The sequence below is a fragment of the Phyllobates terribilis genome, unplaced genomic scaffold (assembly GCF_046119375.1).
Source record: "Phyllobates terribilis strain yellow unplaced genomic scaffold, ASM4611937v1 Scaffold_414__1_contigs__length_1644244, whole genome shotgun sequence".
Taxonomy (NCBI): Eukaryota; Metazoa; Chordata; class Amphibia; order Anura; family Dendrobatidae; genus Phyllobates; species Phyllobates terribilis.
In genome coordinates, this window is record NW_027363174.1 from 1,220,188 (window position 1) to 1,248,036 (window position 27,849).

General features: G+C 45.4%; 18 non-coding genes and 4 pseudogenes across 18 annotated transcripts; all 22 read right to left on the bottom strand.

Annotated features, from left to right (window-relative positions):
• Positions 1 to 737: 737 nt before the first annotated feature.
• LOC141225783 (U2 spliceosomal RNA) lies at positions 738 to 928 on the bottom strand. Its single transcript, XR_012293021.1, has one exon. It is a non-coding gene; the product is annotated as a U2 spliceosomal RNA (small nuclear RNA).
• A 1,124-nt stretch (positions 929 to 2,052) lies between these two features.
• Positions 2,053 to 2,243, bottom strand: LOC141225784 (U2 spliceosomal RNA). Its single transcript, XR_012293022.1, has one exon. It is a non-coding gene; the product is annotated as a U2 spliceosomal RNA (small nuclear RNA).
• Positions 2,244 to 3,362: 1,119 nt separating this feature from the next.
• Positions 3,363 to 3,553, bottom strand: LOC141226177 (U2 spliceosomal RNA). Its single transcript, XR_012293403.1, has one exon. It is a non-coding gene; the product is annotated as a U2 spliceosomal RNA (small nuclear RNA).
• Positions 3,554 to 4,674: 1,121 nt separating this feature from the next.
• Positions 4,675 to 4,865, bottom strand: LOC141225785 (U2 spliceosomal RNA). Its single transcript, XR_012293023.1, has one exon. It is a non-coding gene; the product is annotated as a U2 spliceosomal RNA (small nuclear RNA).
• Positions 4,866 to 5,989: 1,124 nt separating this feature from the next.
• LOC141226163 (U2 spliceosomal RNA) lies at positions 5,990 to 6,180 on the bottom strand. Its single transcript, XR_012293389.1, has one exon. It is a non-coding gene; the product is annotated as a U2 spliceosomal RNA (small nuclear RNA).
• A 1,124-nt stretch (positions 6,181 to 7,304) lies between these two features.
• Positions 7,305 to 7,495, bottom strand: LOC141226111 (U2 spliceosomal RNA). The gene has a single exon (XR_012293338.1). It is a non-coding gene; the product is annotated as a U2 spliceosomal RNA (small nuclear RNA).
• Positions 7,496 to 8,616: 1,121 nt separating this feature from the next.
• LOC141225786 (U2 spliceosomal RNA) lies at positions 8,617 to 8,807 on the bottom strand. The gene has a single exon (XR_012293024.1). It is a non-coding gene; the product is annotated as a U2 spliceosomal RNA (small nuclear RNA).
• A 1,123-nt stretch (positions 8,808 to 9,930) lies between these two features.
• LOC141226164 (U2 spliceosomal RNA) lies at positions 9,931 to 10,121 on the bottom strand. The gene has a single exon (XR_012293390.1). It is a non-coding gene; the product is annotated as a U2 spliceosomal RNA (small nuclear RNA).
• A 1,125-nt stretch (positions 10,122 to 11,246) lies between these two features.
• On the bottom strand, positions 11,247 to 11,437 carry LOC141226112 (U2 spliceosomal RNA). Its single transcript, XR_012293339.1, has one exon. It is a non-coding gene; the product is annotated as a U2 spliceosomal RNA (small nuclear RNA).
• Positions 11,438 to 12,557: 1,120 nt separating this feature from the next.
• LOC141225787 (U2 spliceosomal RNA) lies at positions 12,558 to 12,748 on the bottom strand. Its single transcript, XR_012293025.1, has one exon. It is a non-coding gene; the product is annotated as a U2 spliceosomal RNA (small nuclear RNA).
• A 1,122-nt stretch (positions 12,749 to 13,870) lies between these two features.
• On the bottom strand, positions 13,871 to 14,079 carry LOC141226314 (U2 spliceosomal RNA; annotated as a pseudogene).
• Positions 14,080 to 14,854: 775 nt separating this feature from the next.
• LOC141226382 (U2 spliceosomal RNA) lies at positions 14,855 to 14,946 on the bottom strand (annotated as a pseudogene).
• A 1,122-nt stretch (positions 14,947 to 16,068) lies between these two features.
• LOC141225788 (U2 spliceosomal RNA) lies at positions 16,069 to 16,259 on the bottom strand. Its single transcript, XR_012293026.1, has one exon. It is a non-coding gene; the product is annotated as a U2 spliceosomal RNA (small nuclear RNA).
• A 1,120-nt stretch (positions 16,260 to 17,379) lies between these two features.
• On the bottom strand, positions 17,380 to 17,570 carry LOC141226022 (U2 spliceosomal RNA). The gene has a single exon (XR_012293252.1). It is a non-coding gene; the product is annotated as a U2 spliceosomal RNA (small nuclear RNA).
• A 1,122-nt stretch (positions 17,571 to 18,692) lies between these two features.
• LOC141226312 (U2 spliceosomal RNA) lies at positions 18,693 to 18,900 on the bottom strand (annotated as a pseudogene).
• Positions 18,901 to 19,675: 775 nt separating this feature from the next.
• Positions 19,676 to 19,767, bottom strand: LOC141226383 (U2 spliceosomal RNA; annotated as a pseudogene).
• A 1,121-nt stretch (positions 19,768 to 20,888) lies between these two features.
• On the bottom strand, positions 20,889 to 21,079 carry LOC141225789 (U2 spliceosomal RNA). Its single transcript, XR_012293027.1, has one exon. It is a non-coding gene; the product is annotated as a U2 spliceosomal RNA (small nuclear RNA).
• Positions 21,080 to 22,201: 1,122 nt separating this feature from the next.
• LOC141225791 (U2 spliceosomal RNA) lies at positions 22,202 to 22,392 on the bottom strand. The gene has a single exon (XR_012293029.1). It is a non-coding gene; the product is annotated as a U2 spliceosomal RNA (small nuclear RNA).
• Positions 22,393 to 23,514: 1,122 nt separating this feature from the next.
• On the bottom strand, positions 23,515 to 23,705 carry LOC141225792 (U2 spliceosomal RNA). Its single transcript, XR_012293030.1, has one exon. It is a non-coding gene; the product is annotated as a U2 spliceosomal RNA (small nuclear RNA).
• A 1,121-nt stretch (positions 23,706 to 24,826) lies between these two features.
• On the bottom strand, positions 24,827 to 25,017 carry LOC141225793 (U2 spliceosomal RNA). Its single transcript, XR_012293031.1, has one exon. It is a non-coding gene; the product is annotated as a U2 spliceosomal RNA (small nuclear RNA).
• Positions 25,018 to 26,140: 1,123 nt separating this feature from the next.
• Positions 26,141 to 26,331, bottom strand: LOC141225794 (U2 spliceosomal RNA). The gene has a single exon (XR_012293032.1). It is a non-coding gene; the product is annotated as a U2 spliceosomal RNA (small nuclear RNA).
• Positions 26,332 to 27,453: 1,122 nt separating this feature from the next.
• Positions 27,454 to 27,644, bottom strand: LOC141225795 (U2 spliceosomal RNA). Its single transcript, XR_012293033.1, has one exon. It is a non-coding gene; the product is annotated as a U2 spliceosomal RNA (small nuclear RNA).
• Positions 27,645 to 27,849: the final 205 nt, after the last annotated feature.

Below are 27,849 nucleotides of genomic sequence, written 5' to 3' on the forward strand. Positions count from 1 at the left end.
GGTATATAATGGCTCAGAGCCTATTATGACACGCGCAGCCAGCGTTCCATTGCCACATTCCGTCTACTGCAGGCGGGATACCTGGATGGCTGAATGTCACTGAGAAGCTCACAGAGACCGCCATAAGCAACAGTTTAAAAGAATGCCACAGACTAATCAACCAAACTTTTTGGGTTGGTTTCTCTTTTATAGTCTGCAGGCATTAAATGAAAGAAGTCAGTGTTCCAGCAGAGGGAGACAACGTTTCAGAAAAGGCATTGTAGCAAACCAAAAAAGAAATTTTAAGCGCAGCAGAGTAACCAGCTCACATACCTGTTAGCTCAGGTGAGTTTAAAAGGCTGCTGTTGATAACAAGGGCATTTGCTAAATAGATGGTGTGTGTGCAACAATATACTGAAAGGTCAATTATATTGTGCAGCTTATCTCACCACCTGTAGTTATTTAGGTGAAAGCTCCAAAATGCTTGCCTAATATGTCTGTTTATCCAAAAGGAAGTATAGAGGGAGAGCTAGATAGATAGCATTGCATTACATTACATTACATGGCAATGCAATGCACAGTTGCTGAAGTTGAACCAAAATGAGCTTGTCATCTGGCTTCTGCAACTTTTAACATGAAAAATCCAATGAGGAGAAGAAAAGCAAAGCCAAAGAGTCCATCCCAAAATCCGACAAACAAGCAAAATGAACAAAAAGCATTGAATTCAATTCTTTCTGATTTTAGAAACTGCATTAAAGAAGGGGTGCACCGGTCCTGGAGATACTGCAATACCAGGTCAATGCGTGGAGTGGACAGAGCAAGCTCTTTTTCCATCTCCCTGTTCTAAAAATCCATTTAATATATGGTCCCCAGATAGGGGACGTATCAGATATTAAACTGATAAGAACAGATACTACACTTGATCTTAGCCAAAAGGCCGAGAAGCGATAACCAGAATTGGTTTCCGACTACGGTGCCACCCAAGGATTCTGAAAAGTCCATTTGTGGAGATGGCCACCTGGACTCCCGTTAAGAAGACATGCTGTCAACCTCTAGATCCCTCACATGCCTGCACTTTTCGGCTTGCTGCTGCTGCAATCCACGCGTTTTAGATCTGCATAACTCCACCTCTTTTAGCACAGTACCCTCAACCCCCGGCTGTTCCCACCCGCCTCAACACCGTTGGAAGGGAGGAGAACCAATTAAGGCGGGGGGGGGGGGGGTGGAACGAGCAGCTGTCTACCCTTAGCAGGAGGGTTGCTGATTAATTACCTCTCCTGCTGCTGCTGCTGCTGGCTGTCCAGCAGCAGACTGAAGGTGGCTGCTGCTGTGCGCAGGTATATAAAGGCTCAGAGCCTATTATGACACGCGCAGCCAGCGTTCCATTGCCACATTCCGTCTACTGCAGGCGGGATACCTGGATGGCTGAATGTCACTGAGAAGCTCACAGAGACCGCCATAAGCAACAGTTTAAAAGAATGCCACAGACTAATCAACCAAACTTTTTGGGTTGGTTTCTCTTTTATAGTCTGCAGGCATTAAATGAAAGAAGTCAGTGTTCCAGCAGAGGGAGGCAACGTTTCAGAAAAGGCATTGTAGCAAACCAAAAAAGAAATTTTAAGCGCAGCAGAGTAACCAGCTCACATACCTGTTAGCTCAGGTGAGTTTAAAAGGCTGCTGTTGATAACAAGGGCATTTGCTAAATAGATGGTGTGTGTGCAACAATATACTGAAAGGTCAATTATATTGTGCAGCTTATCTCACCACCTGTAGTTATTTAGGTGAAAGCTCCAAAATGCTTGCCTAATATGTCTGTTTATCCAAAAGGAAGTATAGAGGGAGAGCTAGATAGATAGCATTGCATTACATTACATTACATGGCAATGCAATGCACAGTTGCTGAAGTTGAACCAAAATGAGCTTGTCATCTGGCTTCTGCAACTTTTAACATGAAAAATCCAATGAGGAGAAGAAAAGCAAAGCCAAAGAGTCCATCCCAAAATCCGACAAACAAGCAAAATGAACAAAAAGCATTGAATTCAATTCTTTCTGATTTTAGAAACTGCATTAAAGAAGGGGTGCACCGGTCCTGGAGATACTGCAATACCAGGTCAATGCGTGGAGTGGACAGAGCAAGCTCTTTTTCCATCTCCCTGTTCTAAAAATCCATTTAATATATGGTCCCCAGATAGGGGACGTATCAGATATTAAACTGATAAGAACAGATACTACACTTGATCTTAGCCAAAAGGCCGAGAAGCGATAACCAGAATTGGTTTCCGACTACGGTGCCACCCAAGGATTCTGAAAAGTCCATTTGTGGAGATGGCCACCTGGACTCCCGTTAAGAAGACATGCTGTCAACCTCTAGATCCCTCACATGCCTGCACTTTTCGGCTTGCTGCTGCTGCAATCCACGCGTTTTAGATCTGCATAACTCCACCTCTTTTAGCACAGTACCCTCAACCCCCGGCTGTTCCCACCCGCCTCAACACCGTTGGAAGGGAGGAGAACCAATTAAGGCGGGGGGGGGTGGAACGAGCAGCTGTCTACCCTTAGCAGGAGGGTTGCTGATTAATTACCTCTCCTGCTGCTGCTGCTGCTGGCTGTCCAGCAGCAGACTGAAGGTGGCTGCTGCTGTGCGCAGGTATATAAAGGCTCAGAGCCTATTATGACACGCGCAGCCAGCGTTCCATTGCCACATTCCGTCTACTGCAGGCGGGATACCTGGATGGCTGAATGTCACTGAGAAGCTCACAGAGACCGCCATAAGCAACAGTTTAAAAGAATGCCACAGACTAATCAACCAAACTTTTTGGGTTGGTTTCTCTTTTATAGTCTGCAGGCATTAAATGAAAGAAGTCAGTGTTCCAGCAGAGGGAGACAACGTTTCAGAAAAGGCATTGTAGCAAACCAAAAAAGAAATTTTAAGCGCAGCAGAGTAACCAGCTCACATACCTGTTAGCTCAGGTGAGTTTAAAAGGCTGCTGTTGATAACAAGGGCATTTGCTAAATAGATGGTGTGTGTGCAACATTATACTGAAAGGTCAATTATATTGTGCAGCTTATCTCACCACCTGTAGTTATTTAGGTGAAAGCTCCAAAATGCTTGCCTAATATGTCTGTTTATCCAAAAGGAAGTATAGAGGGAGAGCTAGATAGATAGCATTGCATTACATTACATTACATGGCAATGCAATGCACAGTTGCTGAAGTTGAACCAAAATGAGCTTGTCATCTGGCTTCTGCAACTTTTAACATGAAAAATCCAATGAGGAGAAGAAAAGCAAAGCCAAAGAGTCCATCCCAAAATCCGACAAACAAGCAAAATGAACAAAAAGCATTGAATTCAATTCTTTCTGATTTTAGAAACTGCATTAAAGAAGGGGTGCACCGGTCCTGGAGATACTGCAATACCAGGTCAATGCGTGGAGTGGACAGAGCAAGCTCTTTTTCCATCTCCCTGTTCTAAAAATCCATTTAATATATGGTCCCCAGATAGGGGACGTATCAGATATTAAACTGATAAGAACAGATACTACACTTGATCTTAGCCAAAATGCCGAGAAGCGATAACCAGAATTGGTTTCCGACTACGGTGCCACCCAAGGATTCTGAAAAGTCCATTTGTGGAGATGGCCACCTGGACTCCCGTTAAGAAGACATGCTGTCAACCTCTAGATCCCTCACATGCCTGCACTTTTCGGCTTGCTGCTGCTGCAATCCACGCGTTTTAGATCTGCATAACTCCACCTCTTTTAGCACAGTACCCTCAACCCCCGGCTGTTCCCACCCGCCTCAACACCGTTGGAAGGGAGGAGAACCAATTAAGGCGGGGGGGGGGGTGGAACGAGCAGCTGTCTACCCTTAGCAGGAGGGTTGCTGATTAATTACCTCTCCTGCTGCTGCTGCTGCTGGCTGTCCAGCAGCAGACTGAAGGTGGCTGCTGCTGTGCGCAGGTATATAAAGGCTCAGAGCCTATTATGACACGCGCAGCCAGCGTTCCATTGCCACATTCCGTCTACTGCAGGCGGGATACCTGGATGGCTGAATGTCACTGAGAAGCTCACAGAGACCGCCATAAGCAACAGTTTAAAAGAATGCCACAGACTAATCAACCAAACTTTTTGGGTTGGTTTCTCTTTTATAGTCTGCAGGCATTAAATGAAAGAAGTCAGTGTTCCAGCAGAGGGAGACAACGTTTCAGAAAAGGCATTGTAGCAAACCAAAAAAGAAATTTTAAGCACAGCAGAGTAACCAGCTCACATACCTGTTAGCTCAGGTGAGTTTAAAAGGCTGCTGTTGATAACAAGGGCATTTGCTAAATAGATGGTGTGTGTGCAACAATATACTGAAAGGTCAATTATATTGTGCAGCTTATCTCACCACCTGTAGTTATTTAGGTGAAAGCTCCAAAATGCTTGCCTAATATGTCTGTTTATCCAAAAGGAAGTATAGAGGGAGAGCTAGATAGATAGCATTGCATTACATTACATTACATGGCAATGCAATGCACAGTTGCTGAAGTTGAACCAAAATGAGCTTGTCATCTGGTTTCTGCAACTTTTAACATGAAAAATCCAATGAGGAGAAGAAAAGCAAAGCCAAAGAGTCCATCCCAAAATCCGACAAACAAGCAAAATGAACAAAAAGCATTGAATTCAATTCTTTCTGATTTTAGAAACTGCATTAAAGAAGGGGTGCACCGGTCCTGGAGATACTGCAATACCAGGTCAATGCGTGGAGTGGACAGAGCAAGCTCTTTTTCCATCTCCCTGTTCTAAAAATCCATTTAATATATGGTCCCCAGATAGGGGACGTATCAGATATTAAACTGATAAGAACAGATACTACACTTGATCTTAGCCAAAAGGCCGAGAAGCGATAACCAGAATTGGTTTCCGACTACGGTGCCACCCAAGGATTCTGAAAAGTCCATTTGTGGAGATGGCCACCTGGACTCCCGTTAAGAAGACATGCTGTCAACCTCTAGATCCCTCACATGCCTGCACTTTTCGGCTTGCTGCTGCTGCAATCCACGCGTTTTAGATCTGCATAACTCCACCTCTTTTAGCACAGTACCCTCAACCCCCGGCTGTTCCCACCCGCCTCAACACCGTTGGAAGGGAGGAGAACCAATTAAGGCGGGGGGGGGGGGGGTGGAACGAGCAGCTGTCTACCCTTAGCAGGAGGGTTGCTGATTAATTACCTCTCCTGCTGCTGCTGCTGCTGGCTGTCCAGCAGCAGACTGAAGGTGGCTGCTGCTGTGCGCAGGTATATAAAGGCTCAGAGCCTATTATGACACGCGCAGCCAGCGTTCCATTGCCACATTCCGTCTACTGCAGGCGGGATACCTGGATGGCTGAATGTCACTGAGAAGCTCACAGAGACCGCCATAAACAACAGTTTAAAAGAATGCCACAGACTAATCAACCAAACTTTTTGGGTTGGTTTCTCTTTTATAGTCTGCAGGCATTAAATGAAAGAAGTCAGTGTTCCAGCAGAGGGAGACAACGTTTCAGAAAAGGCATTGTAGCAAACCAAAAAATAAATTTTAAGCGCAGCAGAGTAACCAGCTCACATACCTGTTAGCTCAGGTGAGTTTAAAAGGCTGCTGTTGATAACAAGGGCATTTGCTAAATAGATGGTGTGTGTGCAACAATATACTGAAAGGTCAATTATATTGTGCAGCTTATCTCACCACCTGTAGTTATTTAGGTGAAAGCTCCAAAATGCTTGCCTAATATGTCTGTTTATCCAAAAGGAAGTATAGAGGGAGAGCTAGATAGATAGCATTGCATTACATTACATTACATGGCAATGCAATGCACAGTTGCTGAAGTTGAACCAAAATGAGCTTGTCATCTGGCTTCTGCAACTTTTAACATGAAAAATCCAATGAGGAGAAGAAAAGCAAAGCCAAAGAGTCCATCCCAAAATCCGACAAACAAGCAAAATGAACAAAAAGCATTGAATTCAATTCTTTCTGATTTTAGAAACTGCATTAAAGAAGGGGTGCACCGGTCCTGGAGATACTGCAATACCAGTTCAATGCGTGGAGTGGACAGAGCAAGCTCTTTTTCCATCTCCCTGTTCTAAAAATCCATTTAATATATGGTCCCCAGATAGGGGACGTATCAGATATTAAACTGATAAGAACAGATACTACACTTGATCTTAGCCAAAAGGCCGAGAAGCAATAACCAGAATTGGTTTCCGACTACGGTGCCACCCAAGGATTCTGAAAAGTCCATTTGTGGAGATGGCCACCTGGACTCCCGTTAAGAAGACATGCTGTCAACCTCTAGATCCCTCACATGCCTGCACTTTTCGGCTTGCTGCTGCTGCAATCCACGCGTTTTAGATCTGCATAACTCCACCTCTTTTAGCACAGTACCCTCAACCCCCGGCTGTTCCCACCCGCCTCAACACCGTTGGAAGGGAGGAGAACCAATTAAGGCGGGGGGGGGGGGGGTGGAACGAGCAGCTGTCTACCCTTAGCAGGAGGGTTGCTGATTAATTACCTCTCCTGCTGCTGCTGCTGCTGGCTGTCCAGCAGCAGACTGAAGGTGGCTGCTGCTGTGCGCAGGTATATAAAGGCTCAGAGCCTATTATGACACGCGCAGCCAGCGTTCCATTGCCACATTCCGTCTACTGCAGGCGGGATACCTGGATGGCTGAATGTCACTGAGAAGCTCACAGAGACCGCCATAAGCAACAGTTTAAAAGAATGCCACAGACTAATCAACCAAACTTTTTGGGTTGGTTTCTCTTTTATAGTCTGCAGGCATTAAATGAAAGAAGTCAGTGTTCCAGCAGAGGGAGACAACGTTTCAGAAAAGGCATTGTAGCAAACCAAAAAAGAAATTTTAAGCGCAGCAGAGTAACCAGCTCACATACCTGTTAGCTCAGGTGAGTTTAAAAGGCTGCTGTTGATAACAAGGGCATTTGCTAAATAGATGGTGTGTGTGCAACAATATACTGAAAGGTCAATTATATTGTGCAGCTTATCTCACCACCTGTAGTTATTTAGGTGAAAGCTCCAAAATGCTTGCCTAATATGTCTGTTTATCCAAAAGGAAGTATAGAGGGAGAGCTAGATAGATAGCATTGCATTACATTACATTACATGGCAATGCAATGCACAGTTGCTGAAGTTGAACCAAAATGAGCTTGTCATCTGGCTTCTGCAACTTTTAACATGAAAAATCCAATGAGGAGAAGAAAAGCAAAGCCAAAGAGTCCATCCCAAAATCCGACAAACAAGCAAAATGAACAAAAAGCATTGAATTCAATTCTTTCTGATTTTAGAAACTGCATTAAAGAAGGGGTGCACCGGTCCTGGAGATACTGCAATACCAGGTCAATGCGTGGAGTGGACAGAGCAAGCTCTTTTTCCATCTCCCTGTTCTAAAAATCCATTTAATATATGCTCCCCAGATAGGGGACGTATCAGATATTAAACTGATAAGAACAGATACTACACTTGATCTTAGCCAAAAGGCCGAGAAGCGATAACCAAAATTGGTTTCCGACTACGGTGCCACCCAAGGATTCTGAAAAGTCCATTTGTGGAGATGGCCACCTGGACTCCCGTTAAGAAGACATGCTGTCAACCTCTAGATCCCTCACATGCCTGCACTTTTCGGCTTGCTGCTGCTGCAATCCACGCGTTTTAGATCTGCATAACTCCACCTCTTTTAGCACAGTACCCTCAACCCCCGGCTGTTCCCACCCGCCTCAACACCGTTGGAAGGGAGGAGAACCAATTAAGGCGGGGGGGGGGGTGGAACGAGCAGCTGTCTACCCTTAGCAGGAGGGTTGCTGATTAATTACCTCTCCTGCTGCTGCTGCTGCTGGCTGTCCAGCAGCAGACTGAAGGTGGCTGCTGCTCTGCGCAGGTATATAAAGGCTCAGAGCCTATTATGACACGCGCAGCCAGCGTTCCATTGCCACATTCCGTCTACTGCAGGCGGGATACCTGGATGGCTGAATGTCACTGAGAAGCTCACAGAGACCGCCATAAGCAACAGTTTAAAAGAATGCCACAGACTAATCAACCAAACTTTTTGGGTTGGTTTCTCTTTTATAGTCTGCAGGCATTAAATGAAAGAAGTCAGTGTTCCAGCAGAGGGAGACAACGTTTCAGAAAAGGCATTGTAGCAAACCAAAAAAGAAATTTTAAGCGCAGCAGAGTAACCAGCTCACATACCTGTTAGCTCAGGTGAGTTTAAAAGGCTGCTGTTGATAACAAGGGCATTTGCTAAATAGATGGTGTGTGTGCAACAATATACTGAAAGGTCAATTATATTGTGCAGCTTATCTCACCACCTGTAGTTATTTAGGTGAAAGCTCCAAAATGCTTGCCTAATATGTCTGTTTATCCAAAAGGAAGTATAGAGGGAGAGCTAGATAGATAGCATTGCATTACATTACATTACATGGCAATGCAATGCACAGTTGCTGAAGTTGAACCAAAATGAGCTTGTCATCTGGTTTCTGCAACTTTTAACATGAAAAATCCAATGAGGAGAAGAAAAGCAAAGCCAAAGAGTCCATCCCAAAATCCGACAAACAAGCAAAATGAACAAAAAGCATTGAATTCAATTCTTTCTGATTTTAGAAACTGCATTAAAGAAGGGGTGCACCGGTCCTGGAGATACTGCAATACCAGGTCAATGCGTGGAGTGGACAGAGCAAGCTCTTTTTCCATCTCCCTGTTCTAAAAATCCATTTAATATATGGTCCCCAGATAGGGGACGTATCAGATATTAAACTGATAAGAACAGATACTACACTTGATCTTAGCCAAAAGGCCGAGAAGCGATAACCAGAATTGGTTTCCGACTACGGTGCCACCCAAGGATTCTGAAAAGTCCATTTGTGGAGATGGCCACCTGGACTCCCGTTAAGAAGACATGCTGTCAACCTCTAGATCCCTCACATGCCTGCACTTTTCGGCTTGCTGCTGCTGCAATCCACGCGTTTTAGATCTGCATAACTCCACCTCTTTTAGCACAGTACCCTCAACCCCCGGCTGTTCCCACCCGCCTCAACACCGTTGGAAGGGAGGAGAACCAATTAAGGCGGGGGGGGGGGGGTGGAACGAGCAGCTGTCTACCCTTAGCAGGAGGGTTGCTGATTAATTACCTCTCCTGCTGCTGCTGCTGCTGGCTGTCCAGCAGCAGACTGAAGGTGGCTGCTGCTGTGCGCAGGTATATAAAGGCTCAGAGCCTATTATGACACGCGCAGCCAGCGTTCCATTGCCACATTCCGTCTACTGCAGGCGGGATACCTGGATGGCTGAATGTCACGGAGAAGCTCACAGAGACCGCCATAAGCAACAGTTTAAAAGAATGCCACAGACTAATCAACCAAACTTTTTGGGTTGGTTTCTCTTTTATAGTCTGCAGGCATTAAATGAAAGAAGTCAGTGTTCCAGCAGAGGGAGACAACGTTTCAGAAAAGGCATTGTAGCAAACCAAAAAAGAAATTTTAAGCGCAGCAGAGTAACCAGCTCACATACCTGTTAGCTCAGGTGAGTTTAAAAGGCTGCTGTTGATAACAAGGGCATTTGCTAAATAGATGGTGTGTGTGCAACAATATACTGAAAGGTCAATTATATTGTGCAGCTTATCTCACCACCTGTAGTTATTTAGGTGAAAGCTCCAAAATGCTTGCCTAATATGTCTGTTTATCCAAAAGGAAGTATAGAGGGAGAGCTAGATAGATAGCATTGCATTACATTACATTACATGGCAATGCAATGCACAGTTGCTGAAGTTGAACCAAAATGAGCTTGTCATCTGGCTTCTGCAACTTTTAACATGAAAAATCCAATGAGGAGAAGAAAAGCAAAGCCAAAGAGTCCATCCCAAAATCCGACAAACAAGCAAAATGAACAAAAAGCATTGAATTCAATTCTTTCTGATTTTAGAAACTGCATTAAAGAAGGGGTGCACCGGTCCTGGAGATACTGCAATACCAGTTCAATGCGTGGAGTGGACAGAGCAAGCTCTTTTTCCATCTCCCTGTTCTAAAAATCCATTTAATATATGGTCCCCAGATAGGGGACGTATCAGATATTAAACTGATAAGAACAGATACTACACTTGATCTTAGCCAAAAGGCCGAGAAGCAATAACCAGAATTGGTTTCCGACTACGGTGCCACCCAAGGATTCTGAAAAGTCCATTTGTGGAGATGGCCACCTGGACTCCCGTTAAGAAGACATGCTGTCAACCTCTAGATCCCTCACATGCCTGCACTTTTCGGCTTGCTGCTGCTGCAATCCACGCGTTTTAGATCTGCATAACTCCACCTCTTTTAGCACAGTACCCTCAACCCCCGGCTGTTCCCACCCGCCTCAACACCGTTGGAAGGGAGGAGAACCAATTAAGGCGGGGGGGGGGGGGGGTGGAACGAGCAGCTGTCTACCCTTAGCAGGAGGGTTGCTGATTAATTACCTCTCCTGCTGCTGCTGCTGCTGGCTGTCCAGCAGCAGACTGAAGGTGGCTGCTGCTGTGCGCAGGTATATAAAGGCTCAGAGCCTATTATGACACGCGCAGCCAGCGTTCCATTGCCACATTCCGTCTACTGCAGGCGGGATACCTGGATGGCTGAATGTCACTGAGAAGCTCACAGAGACCGCCATAAGCAACAGTTTAAAAGAATGCCACAGACTAATCAACCAAACTTTTTGGGTTGGTTTCTCTTTTATAGTCTGCAGGCATTAAATGAAAGAAGTCAGTGTTCCAGCAGAGGGAGACAACGTTTCAGAAAAGGCATTGTAGCAAACCAAAAAAGAAATTTTAAGCGCAGCAGAGTAACCAGCTCACATACCTGTTAGCTCAGGTGAGTTTAAAAGGCTGCTGTTGATAACAAGGGCATTTGCTAAATAGATGGTGTGTGTGCAACAATATACTGAAAGGTCAATTATATTGTGCAGCTTATCTCACCACCTGTAGTTATTTAGGTGAAAGCTCCAAAATGCTTGCCTAATATGTCTGTTTATCCAAAAGGAAGTATAGAGGGAGAGCTAGATAGATAGCATTGCATTACATTACATTACATGGCAATGCAATGCACAGTTGCTGAAGTTGAACCAAAATGAGCTTGTCATCTGGCTTCTGCAACTTTTAACATGAAAAATCCAATGAGGAGAAGAAAAGCAAAGCCAAAGAGTCCATCCCAAAATCCGACAAACAAGCAAAATGAACAAAAAGCATTGAATTCAATTCTTTCTGATTTTAGAAACTGCATTAAAGAAGGGGTGCACCGGTCCTGGAGATACTGCAATACCAGGTCAATGCGTGGAGTGGACAGAGCAAGCTCTTTTTCCATCTCCCTGTTCTAAAAATCCATTTAATATATGCTCCCCAGATAGGGGACGTATCAGATATTAAACTGATAAGAACAGATACTACACTTGATCTTAGCCAAAAGGCCGAGAAGCGATAACCAAAATTGGTTTCCGACTACGGTGCCACCCAAGGATTCTGAAAAGTCCATTTGTGGAGATGGCCACCTGGACTCCCGTTAAGAAGACATGCTGTCAACCTCTAGATCCCTCACATGCCTGCACTTTTCGGCTTGCTGCTGCTGCAATCCACGCGTTTTAGATCTGCATAACTCCACCTCTTTTAGCACAGTACCCTCAACCCCCGGCTGTTCCCACCCGCCTCAACACCGTTGGAAGGGAGGAGAACCAATTAAGGCGGGGGGGGGGTGGAACGAGCAGCTGTCTACCCTTAGCAGGAGGGTTGCTGATTAATTACCTCTCCTGCTGCTGCTGCTGCTGGCTGTCCAGCAGCAGACTGAAGGTGGCTGCTGCTCTGCGCAGGTATATAAAGGCTCAGAGCCTATTATGACACGCGCAGCCAGCGTTCCATTGCCACATTCCGTCTACTGCAGGCGGGATACCTGGATGGCTGAATGTCACTGAGAAGCTCACAGAGACCGCCATAAGCAACAGTTTAAAAGAATGCCACAGACTAATCAACCAAACTTTTTGGGTTGGTTTCTCTTTTATAGTCTGCAGGCATTAAATGAAAGAAGTCAGTGTTCCAGCAGAGGGAGACAACGTTTCAGAAAAGGCATTGTAGCAAACCAAAAAAGAAATTTTAAGCGCAGCAGAGTAACCAGCTCACATACCTGTTAGCTCAGGTGAGTTTAAAAGGCTGCTGTTGATAACAAGGGCATTTGCTAAATAGATGGTGTGTGTGCAACAATATACTGAAAGGTCAATTATATTGTGCAGCTTATCTCACCACCTGTAGTTATTTAGGTGAAAGCTCCAAAATGCTTGCCTAATATGTCTGTTTATCCAAAAGGAAGTATAGAGGGAGAGCTAGATAGATAGCATTGCATTACATTACATTACATGGCAATGCAATGCACAGTTGCTGAAGTTGAACCAAAATGAGCTTGTCATCTGGCTTCTGCAACTTTTAACATGAAAAATCCAATGAGGAGAAGAAAAGCAAAGCCAAAGAGTCCATCCCAAAATCCGACAAACAAGCAAAATGAACAAAAAGCATTGAATTCAATTCTTTCTGATTTTAGAAACTGCATTAAAGAAGGGGTGCACCGGTCCTGGAGATACTGCAATACCAGGTCAATGCGTGGAGTGGACAGAGCAAGCTCTTTTTCCATCTCCCTGTTCTAAAAATCCATTTAATATATGGTCCCCAGATAGGGGACGTATCAGATATTAAACTGATAAGAACAGATACTACACTTGATCTTAGCCAAAAGGCCGAGAAGCGATAACCAGAATTGGTTTCCGACTACGGTGCCACCCAAGGATTCTGAAAAGTCCATTTGTGGAGATGGCCACCTGGACTCCCGTTAAGAAGACATGCTGTCAACCTCTAGATCCCTCACATGCCTGCACTTTTCGGCTTGCTGCTGCTGCAATCCACGCGTTTTAGATCTGCATAACTCCACCTCTTTTAGCACAGTACCCTCAACCCCCGGCTGTTCCCACCCGCCTCAACACCGTTGGAAGGGAGGAGAACCAATTAAGGCGGGGGGGGGTGGAACGAGCAGCTGTCTACCCTTAGCAGGAGGGTTGCTGATTAATTACCTCTCCTGCTGCTGCTGCTGCTGCTGGCTGTCCAGCAGCAGACTGAAGGTGGCTGCTGCTGTGCGCAGGTATATAAAGGCTCAGAGCCTATTATGACACGCGCAGCCAGCGTTCCATTGCCACATTCCGTCTACTGCAGGCGGGATACCTGGATGGCTGAATGTCACTGAGAAGCTCACAGAGACCGCCATAAGCAACAGTTTAAAAGAATGCCACAGACTAATCAACCAAACTTTTTGGGTTGGTTTCTCTTTTATAGTCTGCAGGCATTAAATGAAAGAAGTCAGTGTTCCAGCAGAGGGAGACAACGTTTCAGAAAAGGCATTGTAGCAAACCAAAAAAGAAATTTTAAGCGCAGCAGAGTAACCAGCTCACATACCTGTTAGCTCAGGTGAGTTTAAAAGGCTGCTGTTGATAACAAGGGCATTTGCTAAATAGATGGTGTGTGTGCAACAATATACTGAAAGGTCAATTATATTGTGCAGCTTATCTCACCACCTGTAGTTATTTAGGTGAAAGCTCCAAAATGCTTGCCTAATATGTCTGTTTATCCAAAAGGAAGTATAGAGGGAGAGCTAGATAGATAGCATTGCATTACATTACATTACATGGCAATGCAATGCACAGTTGCTGAAGTTGAACCAAAATGAGCTTGTCATCTGGCTTCTGCAACTTTTAACATGAAAAATCCAATGAGGAGAAGAAAAGCAAAGCCAAAGAGTCCATCCCAAAATCCGACAAACAAGCAAAATGAACAAAAAGCATTGAATTCAATTCTTTCTGATTTTAGAAACTGCATTAAAGAAGGGGTGCACCGTTCCTGGAGATACTGCAATACCAGGTCAATGCGTGGAGTGGACAGAGCAAGCTCTTTTTCCATCTCCCTGTTCTAAAAATCCATTTAATATATGGTCCCCAGATAGGGGACGTATCAGATATTAAACTGATAAGAACAGATTTTTTTTTTTTTTTTTTTTTTTTTTTAAAGCCCGAATTCGTGTACAAAACCCGAGTGCGCTTAAAAAAGTGACAAGTGCCACAAAAAAAGTGCACTAGGATGCTGGTCTTCTTGAAACCCTCTCCAAAAGGAGAAGGGTCCCCCAAACCATTCCCCGTCCCTCCGAGCCAAAAGGCCACAGCGAGGAACAGGGACAAAAAGCCACCTCCAGCCGAAGCCAGAGGTGACCCAATCATACCCCCAGCACCTGCCCGAGTTCTCACCCGAGCAAGGCACTGGGAGCCAAAGACTGTGCTCCCCTCCCGGAAGAGGGGAGCCAACAATGCTCTCCTCCCGAAAGAGGAGAGCCAGGGGGGTTCAGGGGGGAGCGGAACCTGATGGCCACACACTCCCCCCCTAGACCTGCCAAGAGAGGAACCCGTAAGGGAACCGCATCCCGACAAAATCCTAGTAGGACGTGACACACGTGAATAAGTGGACACACAGTGACAAAGAAATTAAATAAATAGTGAAGGTTTCACAGTATAATACTGCCCGGACCTTCAACCGGGAATTGAAAAATTCCCCATCCTAAGGCCAGAAGGCCCGGAATAAGGGTGTGTGCGAAGAAAGAAAATTTGAAGTGCTTGTGCAAATGTGCCATAAACTCAAGTGGGGTTCCCAATCCCAGTGAGTTAAGGCACCCCAGGGTCACCACTCCTGGGGCACTTCACACTTCGGGCTTTCGATCTTCCCCGGCCCAATGGCGTCGATCCTGGGGGGCCATGCTTTCCACCAGATGACTATATTAGCCACCTGGCGTACTAACAAGCGCCTAAACCCCAGTGTGCATAATGTATCAATCTACTAGGGCGGCCAACATCCAAAACCGCCTTTTCGAAAGATACTACACTTGATCTTAGCCAAAAGGCCGAGAAGCGATAACCAGAATTGGTTTCCGACTACGGTGCCACCCAAGGATTCTGAAAAGTCCATTTGTGGAGATGGCCACCTGGACTCCCGTTAAGAAGACATGCTGTCAACCTCTAGATCCCTCACATGCCTGCACTTTTCGGCTTGCTGCTGCTGCAATCCACGCGTTTTAGATCTGCATAACTCCACCTCTTTTAGCACAGTACCCTCAACCCCCGGCTGTTCCCACCTGCCTCAACACCGTTGGAAGGGAGGAGAACCAATTAAGGCGGGGGGGGGGGGTGGAACGAGCAGCTGTCTACCCTTAGCAGGAGGGTTGCTGATTAATTACCTCTCCTGCTGCTGCTGCTGCTGGCTGTCCAGCAGCAGACTGAAGGTGGCTGCTGCTGTGCGCAGGTATATAAAGGCTCAGAGCCTATTATGACACGCGCAGCCAGCGTTCCATTGCCACATTCCGTCTACTGCAGGCGGGATACCTGGATGGCTGAATGTCACTGAGAAGCTCAAAGAGACCGCCATAAGCAACAGTTTAAAAGAATGCCACAGACTAATCAACCAAACTTTTTGGGTTGGTTTCTCTTTTATAGTCTGCAGGCATTAAATGAAAGAAGACAGTGTTCCAGCAGAGGGAGACAACGTTTCAGAAAAGGCATTGTAGCAAACCAAAAAAGAAATTTTAAGCGCAGCAGAGTAACCAGCTCACATACCTGTTAGCTCAGGTGAGTTTAAAAGGCTGCTGTTGATAACAAGGGCATTTGCTAAATAGATGGTGTGTGTGCAACAATATACTGAAAGGTCAATTATATTGTGCAGCTTATCTCACCACCTGTAGTTATTTAGGTGAAAGCTCCAAAATGCTTGCCTAATATGTCTGTTTATCCAAAAGGAAGTATAGAGGGAGAGCTAGATAGATAGCATTGCATTACATTACATTACATGGCAATGCAATGCACAGTTGCTGAAGTTGAACCAAAATGAGCTTGTCATCTGGCTTCTGCAACTTTTAACATGAAAAATCCAATGAGGAGAAGAAAAGCAAAGCCAAAGAGTCCATCCCAAAATCCGACTAACAAGCAAAATGAACAAAAAGCATTGAATTCAATTCTTTCTGATTTTAGAAACTGCATTAAAGAAGGGGTGCACCGGTCCTGGAGATACTGCAATACCAGGTCAATGCGTGGAGTGGACAGAGCAAGCTCTTTTTCCATCTCCCTGTTCTAAAAATCCATTTAATATATGGTCCCCAGATAGGGGACGTATCAGATATTAAACTGATAAGAACAGATACTACACTTGATCTTAGCCAAAAGGCCGAGAAGCGATAACCAGAATTGGTTTCCGACTACGGTGCCACCCAAGGATTCTGAAAAGTCCATTTGTGGAGATGGCCACCTGGACTCCCGTTAAGAAGACATGCTGTCAACCTCTAGATCCCTCACATGCCTGCACTTTTCGGCTTGCTGCTGCTGCAATCCACGCGTTTTAGATCTGCATAACTCCACCTCTTTTAGCACAGTACCCTCAACCCCCGGCTGTTCCCACCCGCCTCAACACCGTTGGAAGGGAGGAGAACCAATTAAGGCGGGGGGGGGGTGGAACGAGCAGCTGTCTACCCTTAGCAGGAGGGTTGCTGATTAATTACCTCTCCTGCTGCTGCTGCTGCTGGCTGTCCAGCAGCAGACTGAAGGTGGCTGCTGCTGTGCGCAGGTATATAAAGGCTCAGAGCCTATTATGACACGCGCAGCCAGCGTTCCATTGCCACATTCCGTCTACTGCAGGCGGGATACCTGGATGGCTGAATGTCACTGAGAAGCTCACAGAGACCGCCATAAGCAACAGTTTAAAAGAATGCCACAGACTAATCAACCAAACTTTTTGGGTTGGTTTCTCTTTTATAGTCTGCAGGCATTAAATGAAAGAAGTCAGTGTTCCAGCAGAGGGAGACAACGTTTCAGAAAAGGCATTGTAGCAAACCAAAAAAGAAATTTTAAGCGCAGCAGAGTAACCAGCTCACATACCTGTTAGCTCAGGTGAGTTTAAAAGGCTGCTGTTGATAACAAGGGCATTTGCTAAATAGATGGTGTGTGTGCAACAATATACTGAAAGGTCAATTATATTGTGCAGCTTATCTCACCACCTGTAGTTATTTAGGTGAAAGCTCCAAAATGCTTGCCTAATATGTCTGTTTATCCAAAAGGAAGTACAGAGGGAGAGCTAGATAGATAGCATTGCATTACATTACATTACATGGCAATGCAATGCACAGTTGCTGAAGTTGAACCAAAATGAGCTTGTCATCTGGCTTCTGCAACTTTTAACATGAAAAATCCAATGAGGAGAAGAAAAGCAAAGCCAAAGAGTCCATCCCAAAATCCGACAAACAAGCAAAATGAACAAAAAGCATTGAATTCAATTCTTTCTGATTTTAGAAACTGCATTAAAGAAGGGGTGCACCGGTCCTGGAGATACTGCAATACCAGGTCAATGCGTGGAGTGGACAGAGCAAGCTCTTTTTCCATCTCCCTGTTCTAAAAATCCATTTAATATATGGTCCCCAGATAGGGGACTTATCAGATATTAAACTGATAAGAACAGATACTACACTTGATCTTAGCCAAAAGGCCGAGAAGCGATAACCAGAATTGGTTTCCGACTACGGTGCCACCCAAGGATTCTGAAAAGTCCATTTGTGGAGATGGCCACCTGGACTCCCGTTAAGAAGACATGCTGTCAACCTCTAGATCCCTCACATGCCTGCACTTTTCGGCTTGCTGCTGCTGCAATCCACGCGTTTTAGATCTGCATAACTCCACCTCTTTTAGCACAGTACCCTCAACCCCCGGCTGTTCCCACCCGCCTCAACACCGTTGGAAGGGAGGAGAACCAATTAAGGCGGGGGGGGGGGGTGGAACGAGCAGCTGTCTACCCTTAGCAGGAGGGTTGCTGATTAATTACCTCTCCTGCTGCTGCTGCTGCTGGCTGTCCAGCAGCAGACTGAAGGTGGCTGCTGCTGTGCGCAGGTATATAAAGGCTCAGAGCCTATTATGACACGCGCAGCCAGCGTTCCATTGCCACATTCCGTCTACTGCAGGCGGGATACCTGGATGGCTGAATGTCACTGAGAAGCTCACAGAGACCGCCATAAGCAACAGTTTAAAAGAATGCCACAGACTAATCAACCAAACTTTTTGGGTTGGTTTCTCTTTTATAGTCTGCAGGCATTAAATGAAAGAAGTCAGTGTTCCAGCAGAGGGAGACAACGTTTCAGAAAAGGCATTGTAGCAAACCAAAAAAGAAATTTTAAGCGCAGCAGAGTAACCAGCTCACATACCTGTTAGCTCAGGTGAGTTTAAAAGGCTGCTGTTGATAACAAGGGCATTTGCTAAATAGATGGTGTGTGTGCAACAATATACTGAAAGGTCAATTATATTGTGCAGCTTATCTCACCACCTGTAGTTATTTAGGTGAAAGCTCCAAAATGCTTGCCTAATATGTCTGTTTATCCAAAAGGAAGTATAGAGGGAGAGCTAGATAGATAGCATTGCATTACATTACATTACATGGCAATGCAATGCACAGTTGCTGAAGTTGAACCAAAATGAGCTTGTCATCTGGCTTCTGCAACTTTTAACATGAAAAATCCAATGAGGAGAAGAAAAGCAAAGCCAAAGAGTCCATCCCAAAATCCGACAAACAAGCAAAATGAACAAAAAGCATTGAATTCAATTCTTTCTGATTTTAGAAACTGCATTAAAGAAGGGGTGCACCGTTCCTGGAGATACTGCAATACCAGGTCAATGCGTGGAGTGGACAGAGCAAGCTCTTTTTCCATCTCCCTGTTCTAAAAATCCATTTAATATATGGTCCCCAGATAGGGGACGTATCAGATATTAAACTGATAAGAACAGATTTTTTTTTTTTTTTTTTTTTTTTTTAAAGCCCGAATTCGTGTACAAAACCCGAGTGCGCTTAAAAAAGTGACAAGTGCCACAAAAAAAGTGCACTAGGATGCTGGTCTTCTTGAAACCCTCTCCAAAAGGAGAAGGGTCCCCCAAACCATTCCCCGTCCCTCCGAGCCAAAAGGCCACAGCGAGGAACAGGGACAAAAAGCCACCTCCAGCCGAAGCCAGAGGTGACCCAATCATACCCCCAGCACCTGCCCGAGTTCTCACCCGAGCAAGGCACTGGGAGCCAAAGACTGTGCTCCCCTCCCGGAAGAGGGGAGCCAACAATGCTCTCCTCCCGAAAGAGGAGAGCCAGGGGGGTTCAGGGGGGAGCGGAACCTGATGGCCACACACTCCCCCCCTAGACCTGCCAAGAGAGGAACCCGTAAGGGAACCGCATCCCGACAAAATCCTAGTAGGACGTGACACACGTGAATAAGTGGACACACAGTGACAAAGAAATTAAATAAATAGTGAAGGTTTCACAGTATAATACTGCCCGGACCTTCAACCGGGAATTGAAAAATTCCCCATCCTAAGGCCAGAAGGCCCGGAATAAGGGTGTGTGCGAAGAAAGAAAATTTGAAGTGCTTGTGCAAATGTGCCATAAACTCAAGTGGGGTTCCCAATCCCAGTGAGTTAAGGCACCCCAGGGTCACCACTCCTGGGGCACTTCACACTTCGGGCTTTCGATCTTCCCCGGCCCAATGGCGTCGATCCTGGGGGGCCATGCTTTCCACCAGATGACTATATTAGCCACCTGGCGTACTAACAAGCGCCTAAACCCCAGTGTGCATAATGTATCAATCTACTAGGGCGGCCAACATCCAAAACCGCCTTTTCGAAAGATACTACACTTGATCTTAGCCAAAAGGCCGAGAAGCGATAACCAGAATTGGTTTCCGACTACGGTGCCACCCAAGGATTCTGAAAAGTCCATTTGTGGAGATGGCCACCTGGACTCCCGTTAAGAAGACATGCTGTCAACCTCTAGATCCCTCACATGCCTGCACTTTTCGGCTTGCTGCTGCTGCAATCCACGCGTTTTAGATCTGCATAACTCCACCTCTTTTAGCACAGTACCCTCAACCCCCGGCTGTTCCCACCCGCCTCAACACCGTTGGAAGGGAGGAGAACCAATTAAGGCGGGGGGGGGGGTGGAACGAGCAGCTGTCTACCCTTAGCAGGAGGGTTGCTGATTAATTACCTCTCCTGCTGCTGCTGCTGCTGGCTGTCCAGCAGCAGACTGAAGGTGGCTGCTGCTGTGCGCAGGTATATAAAGGCTCAGAGCCTATTATGACACGCGCAGCCAGCGTTCCATTGCCACATTCCGTCTACTGCAGGCGGGATACCTGGATGGCTGAATGTCACTGAGAAGCTCAAAGAGACCGCCATAAGCAACAGTTTAAAAGAATGCCACAGACTAATCAACCAAACTTTTTGGGTTGGTTTCTCTTTTATAGTCTGCAGGCATTAAATGAAAGAAGTCAGTGTTCCAGCAGAGGGAGACAACGTTTCAGAAAAGGCATTGTAGCAAACCAAAAAAGAAATTTTAAGCGCAGCAGAGTAACCAGCTCACATACCTGTTAGCTCAGGTGAGTTTAAAAGGCTGCTGTTGATAACAAGGGCATTTGCTAAATAGATGGTGTGTGTGCAACAATATACTGAAAGGTCAATTATATTGTGCAGCTTATCTCACCACCTGTAGTTATTTAGGTGAAAGCTCCAAAATGCTTGCCTAATATGTCTGTTTATCCAAAAGGAAGTATAGAGGGAGAGCTAGATAGATAGCATTGCATTACATTACATTACATGGCAATGCAATGCACAGTTGCTGAAGTTGAACCAAAATGAGCTTGTCATCTGGCTTCTGCAACTTTTAACATGAAAAATCCAATGAGGAGAAGAAAAGCAAAGCCAAAGAGTCCATCCCAAAATCCGACAAACAAGCAAAATGAACAAAAAGCATTGAATTCAATTCTTTCTGATTTTAGAAACTGCATTAAAGAAGGGGTGCACCGGTCCTGGAGATACTGCAATACCAGGTCAATGCGTGGAGTGGACAGAGCAAGCTCTTTTTCCATCTCCCTGTTCTAAAAATCCATTTAATATATGGTCCCCAGATAGGGGACGTATCAGATATTAAACTGATAAGAACAGATACTACACTTGATCTTAGCCAAAAGGCCGAGAAGCGATAACCAGAATTGGTTTCCGACTACGGTGCCACCCAAGGATTCTGAAAAGTCCATTTGTGGAGATGGCCACCTGGACTCCCGTTAAGAAGACATGCTGTCAACCTCTAGATCCCTCACATGCCTGCACTTTTCGGCTTGCTGCTGCTGCAATCCACGCGTTTTAGATCTGCATAACTCCACCTCTTTTAGCACAGTACCCTCAACCCCCGGCTGTTCCCACCCGCCTCAACACCGTTGGAAGGGAGGAGAACCAATTAAGGCGGGGGGGGGGGGTGGAACGAGCAGCTGTCTACCCTTAGCAGGAGGGTTGCTGATTAATTACCTCTCCTGCTGCTGCTGCTGCTGGCTGTCCAGCAGCAGACTGAAGGTGGCTGCTGCTGTGCGCAGGTATATAAAGGCTCAGAGCCTATTATGACACGCGCAGCCAGCGTTCCATTGCCACATTCCGTCTACTGCAGGTGGGATACCTGGATGGCTGAATGTCACTGAGAAGCTCACAGAGACCGCCATAAGCAACAGTTTAAAAGAATGCCACAGACTAATCAACCAAACTTTTTGGGTTGGTTTCTCTTTTATAGTCTGCAGGCATTAAATGAAAGAAGTCAGTGTTCCAGCAGAGGGAGACAACGTTTCAGAAAAGGCATTGTAGCAAACCAAAAAAGAAATTTTAAGCGCAGCAGAGTAACCAGCTCACATACCTGTTAGCTCAGGTGAGTTTAAAAGGCTGCTGTTGATAACAAGGGCATTTGCTAAATAGATGGTGTGTGTGCAACAATATACTGAAAGGTCAATTATATTGTGCAGCTTATCTCACCACCTGTAGTTATTTAGGTGAAAGCTCCAAAATGCTTGCCTAATATGTCTGTTTATCCAAAAGGAAGTATAGAGGGAGAGCTAGATAGATTGCATTGCATTACATTACATTACATGGCAATGCAATGCACAGTTGCTGAAGTTGAACCAAAATGAGCTTGTCATCTGGCTTCTGCAACTTTTAACATGAAAAATCCAATGAGGAGAAAAAAAGCAAAGCCAAAGAGTCCATCCCAAAATCCGACAAACAAGCAAAATGAACAAAAAGCATTGAATTCAATTCTTTCTGATTTTAGAAACTGCATTAAAGAAGGGGTGCACCGGTCCTGGAGATACTGCAATACCAGGTCAATGCGTGGAGTGGACAGAGCAAGCTCTTTTTCCATCTCCCTGTTCTAAAAATCCATTTAATATATGGTCCCCAGATAGGGGACGTATCAGATATTAAACTGATAAGAACAGATACTACACTTGATCTTAGCCAAAAGGCCGAGAAGCGATAACCAGAATTGGTTTCCGACTACGGTGCCACCCAAGGATTCTGAAAAGTCCATTTTGTGGAGATGGCCACCTGGACTCCCGTTAAGAAGACATGCTGTCAACCTCTAGATCCCTCACATGCCTGCACTTTTCGGCTTGCTGCTGCTGCAATCCACGCGTTTTAGATCTGCATAACTCCACCTCTTTTAGCACAGTACCCTCAACCCCCGGCTGTTCCCACCCGCCTCAACACCGTTGGAAGGGAGGAGAACCAATTAAGGCGGGGGGGGGGGTGGAACGAGCAGCTGTCTACCCTTAGCAGGAGGGTTGCTGATTAATTACCTCTCCTGCTGCTGCTGCTGCTGGCTGTCCAGCAGCAGACTGAAGGTGGCTGCTGCTGTGCACAGGTATATAAAGGCTCAGAGCCTATTATGACACGCGCAGCCAGCGTTCCATTGCCACATTCCGTCTACTGCAGGCGGGATACCTGGATGGCTGAATGTCACTGAGAAGCTCACAGAGACCGCCATAAGCAACAGTTTAAAAGAATGCCACAGACTAATCAACCAAACTTTTTGGGTTGGTTTCTCTTTTATAGTCTGCAGGCATTAAATGAAAGAAGTCAGTGTTCCAGCAGAGGGAGACAACGTTTCAGAAAAGGCATTGTAGCAAACCAAAAAAGAAATTTTAAGCGCAGCAGAGTAACCAGCTCACATACCTGTTAGCTCAGGTGAGTTTAAAAGGCTGCTGTTGATAACAAGGGCATTTGCTAAATAGATGGTGTGTGTGCAACAATATACTGAAAGGTCAATTATATTGTGCAGCTTATCTCACCACCTGTAGTTATTTAGGTGAAAGCTCCAAAATGCTTGCCTAATATGTCTGTTTATCCAAAAGGAAGTATAGAGGGAGAGCTAGATAGATAGCATTGCATTACATTACATTACATGGCAATGCAATGCACAGTTGCTGAAGTTGAACCAAAATGAGCTTGTCATCTGGCTTCTGCAACTTTTAACATGAAAAATCCAATGAGGAGAAGAAAAGCAAAGCCAAAGAGTCCATCCCAAAATCCGACAAACAAGCAAAATGAACAAAAAGCATTGAATTCAATTCTTTCTGATTTTAGAAACTGCATTAAAGAAGGGGTGCACCGGTCCTGGAGATACTGCAATACCAGGTCAATGCGTGGAGTGGACAGAGCAAGCTCTTTTTCCATCTCCCTGTTCTAAAAATCCATTTAATATATGGTCCCCAGATAGGGGACGTATCAGATATTAAACTGATAAGAACAGATACTACACTTGATCTTAGCCAAAAGGCCGAGAAGCGATAACCAGAATTGGTTTCCGACTACGGTGCCACCCAAGGATTCTGAAAAGTCCATTTGTGGAGATGGCCACCTGGACTCCCGTTAAGAAGACATGCTGTCAACCTCTAGATCCCTCACATGCCTGCACTTTTCGGCTTGCTGCTGCTGCAATCCACGCGTTTTAGATCTGCATAACTCCACCTCTTTTAGCACAGTACCCTCAACCCCCGGCTGTTCCCACCCGCCTCAACACCGTTGGAAGGGAGGAGAACCAATTAAGGCGGGGGGGGGGGTGGAACGAGCAGCTGTCTACCCTTAGCAGGAGGGTTGCTGATTAATTACCTCTCCTGCTGCTGCTGCTGCTGGCTGTCCAGCAGCAGACTGAAGGTGGCTGCTGCTGTGCACAGGTATATAAAGGCTCAGAGCCTATTATGACACGCGCAGCCAGCGTTCCATTGCCACATTCCGTCTACTGCAGGCGGGATACCTGGATGGCTGAATGTCACTGAGAAGCTCACAGAGACCGCCATAAGCAACAGTTTAAAAGAATGCCACAGACTAATCAACCAAACTTTTTGGGTTGGTTTCTCTTTTATAGTCTGCAGGCATTAAATGAAAGAAGTCAGTGTTCCAGCAGAGGGAGACAACGTTTCAGAAAAGGCATTGTAGCAAACCAAAAAAGAAATTTTAAGCGCAGCAGAGTAACCAGCTCACATACCTGTTAGCTCAGGTGAGTTTAAAAGGCTGCTGTTGATAACAAGGGCATTTGCTAAATAGATGGTGTGTGTGCAACAATATACTGAAAGGTCAATTATATTGTGCAGCTTATCTCACCACCTGTAGTTATTTAGGTGAAAGCTCCAAAATGCTTGCCTAATATGTCTGTTTATCCAAAAGGAAGTATAGAGGGAGAGCTAGATAGATAGCATTGCATTACATTACATTACATGGCAATGCAATGCACAGTTGCTGAAGTTGAACCAAAATGAGCTTGTCATCTGGCTTCTGCAACTTTTAACATGAAAAATCCAATGAGGAGAAGAAAAGCAAAGCCAAAGAGTCCATCCCAAAATCCGACAAACAAGCAAAATGAACAAAAAGCATTGAATTCAATTCTTTCTGATTTTAGAAACTGCATTAAAGAAGGGGTGCACCGGTCCTGGAGATACTGCAATACCAGGTCAATGCGTGGAGTGGACAGAGCAAGCTCTTTTTCCATCTCCCTGTTCTAAAAATCCATTTAATATATGGTCCCCAGATAGGGGACGTATCAGATATTAAACTGATAAGAACAGATACTACACTTGATCTTAGCCAAAAGGCCGAGAAGCGATAACCAGAATTGGTTTCCGACTACGGTGCCACCCAAGGATTCTGAAAAGTCCATTTGTGGAGATGGCCACCTGGACTCCCGTTAAGAAGACATGCTGTCAACCTCTAGATCCCTCACATGCCTGCACTTTTCGGCTTGCTGCTGCTGCTGCAATCCACGCGTTTTAGATCTGCATAACTCCACCTCTTTTAGCACAGTACCCTCAACCCCCGGCTGTTCCCACCCGCCTCAACACCGTTGGAAGGGAGGAGAACCAATTAAGGCGGGGGGGGGGTGGAACGAGCAGCTGTCTACCCTTAGCAGGAGGGTTGCTGATTAATTACCTCTCCTGCTGCTGCTGCTGCTGGCTGTCCAGCAGCAGACTGAAGGTGGCTGCTGCTGTGCGCAGGTATATAAAGGCTCAGAGCCTATTATGACACGCGCAGCCAGCGTTCCATTGCCACATTCCGTCTACTGCAGGCGGGATACCTGGATGGCTGAATGTCACTGAGAAGCTCACAGAGACCGCCATAAGCAACAGTTTAAAAGAATGCCACAGACTAATCAACCAAACTTTTTGGGTTGGTTTCTCTTTTATAGTCTGCAGGCATTAAATGAAAGAAGTCAGTGTTCCAGCAGAGGGAGACAACGTTTCAGAAAAGGCATTGTAGCAAACCAAAAAAGAAATTTTAAGCGCAGCAGAGTAACCAGCTCACATACCTGTTAGCTCAGGTGAGTTTAAAAGGCTGCTGTTGATAACAAGGGCATTTGCTAAATAGATGGTGTGTGTGCAACAATATACTGAAAGGTCAATTATATTGTGCAGCTTATCTCACCACCTGTAGTTATTTAGGTGAAAGCTCCAAAATGCTTGCCTAATATGTCTGTTTATCCAAAAGGAAGTATAGAGGGAGAGCTAGATAGATTGCATTGCATTACATTACATTACATGGCAATGCAATGCACAGTTGCTGAAGTTGAACCAAAATGAGCTTGTCATCTGGCTTCTGCAACTTTTAACATGAAAAATCCAATGAGGAGAAAAAAAGCAAAGCCAAAGAGTCCATCCCAAAATCCGACAAACAAGCAAAATGAACAAAAAGCATTGAATTCAATTCTTTCTGATTTTAGAAACTGCATTAAAGAAGGGGTGCACCGGTCCTGGAGATACTGCAATACCAGGTCAATGCGTGGAGTGGACAGAGCAAGCTCTTTTTCCATCTCCCTGTTCTAAAAATCCATTTAATATATGGTCCCCAGATAGGGGACGTATCAGATATTAAACTGATAAGAACAGATACTACACTTGATCTTAGCCAAAAGGCCGAGAAGCGATAACCAGAATTGGTTTCCGACTACGGTGCCACCCAAGGATTCTGAAAAGTCCATTTTGTGGAGATGGCCACCTGGACTCCCGTTAAGAAGACATGCTGTCAACCTCTAGATCCCTCACATGCCTGCACTTTTCGGCTTGCTGCTGCTGCAATCCACGCGTTTTAGATCTGCATAACTCCACCTCTTTTAGCACAGTACCCTCAACCCCCGGCTGTTCCCACCCGCCTCAACACCGTTGGAAGGGAGGAGAACCAATTAAGGCGGGGGGGGGGGTGGAACGAGCAGCTGTCTACCCTTAGCAGGAGGGTTGCTGATTAATTACCTCTCCTGCTGCTGCTGCTGCTGGCTGTCCAGCAGCAGACTGAAGGTGGCTGCTGCTGTGCACAGGTATATAAAGGCTCAGAGCCTATTATGACACGCGCAGCCAGCGTTCCATTGCCACATTCCGTCTACTGCAGGCGGGATACCTGGATGGCTGAATGTCACTGAGAAGCTCACAGAGACCGCCATAAGCAACAGTTTAAAAGAATGCCACAGACTAATCAACCAAACTTTTTGGGTTGGTTTCTCTTTTATAGTCTGCAGGCATTAAATGAAAGAAGTCAGTGTTCCAGCAGAGGGAGACAACGTTTCAGAAAAGGCATTGTAGCAAACCAAAAAAGAAATTTTAAGCGCAGCAGAGTAACCAGCTCACATACCTGTTAGCTCAGGTGAGTTTAAAAGGCTGCTGTTGATAACAAGGGCATTTGCTAAATAGATGGTGTGTGTGCAACAATATACTGAAAGGTCAATTATATTGTGCAGCTTATCTCACCACCTGTAGTTATTTAGGTGAAAGCTCCAAAATGCTTGCCTAATATGTCTGTTTATCCAAAAGGAAGTATAGAGGGAGAGCTAGATAGATAGCATTGCATTACATTACATTACATGGCAATGCAATGCACAGTTGCTGAAGTTGAACCAAAATGAGCTTGTCATCTGGCTTCTGCAACTTTTAACATGAAAAATCCAATGAGGAGAAGAAAAGCAAAGCCAAAGAGTCCATCCCAAAATCCGACAAACAAGCAAAATGAACAAAAAGCATTGAATTCAATTCTTTCTGATTTTAGAAACTGCATTAAAGAAGGGGTGCACCGGTCCTGGAGATACTGCAATACCAGGTCAATGCGTGGAGTGGACAGAGCAAGCTCTTTTTCCATCTCCCTGTTCTAAAAATCCATTTAATATATGGTCCCCAGATAGGGGACGTATCAGATATTAAACTGATAAGAACAGATACTACACTTGATCTTAGCCAAAAGGCCGAGAAGCGATAACCAGAATTGGTTTCCGACTACGGTGCCACCCAAGGATTCTGAAAAGTCCATTTGTGGAGATGGCCACCTGGACTCCCGTTAAGAAGACATGCTGTCAACCTCTAGATCCCTCACATGCCTGCACTTTTCGGCTTGCTGCTGCTGCAATCCACGCGTTTTAGATCTGCATAACTCCACCTCTTTTAGCACAGTACCCTCAACCC